General features: G+C 52.6%; 1 protein-coding gene across 5 annotated transcripts in view; it reads right to left on the bottom strand.

Annotated features, from left to right (window-relative positions):
• Window positions 1-2,350, bottom strand: part of LOC122560121 (collagen alpha-1(XX) chain-like) — a 184,639-nt gene that overhangs the window by 79,598 nt on the left and 102,691 nt on the right. The gene's annotated exons all lie outside the window — the stretch shown is intronic.

Below are 2,350 nucleotides of genomic sequence, written 5' to 3' on the forward strand. Positions count from 1 at the left end.
CCTTCATTGGCTGGTGTACAAGAACACCTAGATCTCTCTGTACTGCCCCTTTACCTAAATTGATTCCATTGAGGTAGTAATCTGTCTTCCTGTTCTTGCCACCAAAGTGGATAACCATACATTTATCCACATTAAACTGCATCTGCCATGCATCTGCCCACTCACCTAATTGGCCAGGTCACCCTGTAATCTCCTAACATCCTCATCACATTTCACCCTGCTACCCAGGGTTTCAGGCAAAAGCCCTTTGTCAGGAATGAGGCTGGGAGTCTTGGGGGTGGAGAGATAAATGGGAGGGGATGGGGCTAGAGGGAAGGTAGCTGAGAGTGCAAGAGGTGGATGGAGGTGGGGGTCAAGGTGATAGGTCGGAGGGGAGGGTGAGTGTATAGGTGGGAAGGAAGATTGACAGGTGGGACAAGTCATGAGGACTGTGCTGAGCTGAAAGGTTGGAACTGTGATAAGGTGGGGGAACGGAAATGAGGAAACTGGTGAAATCCACATTGATGCCATGGGATTGGAGGTTCCCGAGGCAGAAGATGAAGCTTTCTTGCTCCTGGCATCAGGTGGTGAGGGAAAGGCGGTGGAGGAGGCCCAGGACCTCCCACTCGGCAGAGTGGGAGGGGGAGTTGAAGTGTTCGGCCACGGGATGGTGTGGTTGATGGGTGCAGGTGTCCCGGAGATGTTCTCTGAAGCGTTCTGTGTGGGCGTCCTGTCTCCCCAGTATAGAGGAGACCACATCGAGAGCAACAGACACAGTAGACGACATGTGTCGAAGTGCAGGCAAATCTGCATTGGATGTGGAAGGATCCTTTGGGGCTTTGGATGACGGTGAGGGGAGAGGTATGGGCGCAGGATCTGCACTTCTTGTGATGGCAGGAGAACGTGCCGGGAATGGAGAGTGAGTTGGTAGGTGGCATGGACCGAACAAGGGAGTCATGGAGGGAATGGCCTGTCCGGAATGCAAATAGGGATGGGGAGGGAAATATATCCTTGGTGGTGGGGTCTGTTTCTGGGTGGCACAGGATGATGCAATGTATCTGGAGGTTGGTAGGGTGAAAGGTGAGGACTGGGGGGTCCTGTCCTTGTTATGATTGGAGGGGTGGGGTTCAATGGCAAAGGTGTGGGAAGTAGAGGAGATGTGCTGGAGGGCATCACCGACCATGTGGCAGAGGAAATTGCAGAAGGAGGCTATCTGGGATAATCTAGAGTGGAACTGGTCCTCCTGGGAGCAGATGCAGCAGTGGCGGAGGTGTTGGGAATAAGGGATAGCACTTTTTACAAGAGGCAGGGTGGGAGCAGGTGTAGTCCAGGTAGCTCTGGGAGTCTGGAGCTTGTGGTACATGTCTGTATTGAGTCAGTCGCCGGAAATGGGGATGGAGAGGTCCATCAAGGAAAGGGAGATATCTGAGATGGTCCAGGTCGGAGTGGAAGGTGTTCCTGAAGTTGATGAAGTGTTCAGCCTCTTTGTGGGAGCACAAGGTGACACCGATGCAGTCATCAGCGTAGCGGAGGAAGAGGTGGGGAATACTGCTGGGGCTCATCCAGGTGCACATGGCTACCACTTTGGTCTGGAGGGAGTGGGAGGATTCGAAGGAGAAATTGTTGAGGGTGAGGACCAGTTCAGCCAATCGGATGAGGGTGTCAGTGGAAGGGTACTGGTTGGGTCGGCAGGAGAGGAAGAAATGGAGGGCTTTGAGGCTTTTCTCGTGGCAGATATGTACAGGGACTGGGTGTCCATGGTGAAGATGAGGCGTTGGGAACCAGGGAAATGAAAGTTATGGAAGAGATAAAGGGCGTGGCTGGTGTCCCGAACGTATCTGGGGAGATCCTGGACCAAGGGGGATAGGACCTTGTCAAGCTATGCAGAGATAAGTTTGGTGGAACAGGAGCATGCTGAGATGATGGGTCAACCGGGGCAGTCAGGTTTATGAATTTTGGGTAGGAGGTTAAACCGGGTGGTGTGGGGTTCCCAGACTCGGAGGTTGGAGGTTGTTGCTGGGAGATCCACATACGTTGTGGATGGTCTGGGAGATAACAGTTTGGTGATGGGAAGTGAGGTTATGGTTGTGAGGGCAGTAAGAGGAGGTGTCTGCGAGTTGGCGCCTGGTTTCAGCAGTGTAGATGTAGGTGTGCCAAACTATCACTGCACCCCCTGGAAGAACGTGTTGTCACAACCACCTGATGAAGGAGCAGCGCTTCGAAAGCTAGTGCTTTCAAATAAACCTGCTGTACTATAACCGGATATTGTGTGATTTTTAACTTTGAGGAGAAAGTGAGGACTGCAGATGCTGGAGATCAGAGCTGAAAATGTGTTGCTGGAAAAGCGCAGCAGGTCAGGCAGCATCCAAGG

Source organism: Chiloscyllium plagiosum, chromosome 20 (genome assembly GCF_004010195.1).
Source record: "Chiloscyllium plagiosum isolate BGI_BamShark_2017 chromosome 20, ASM401019v2, whole genome shotgun sequence".
NCBI classification, from domain to species: Eukaryota; Metazoa; Chordata; class Chondrichthyes; order Orectolobiformes; family Hemiscylliidae; genus Chiloscyllium; species Chiloscyllium plagiosum.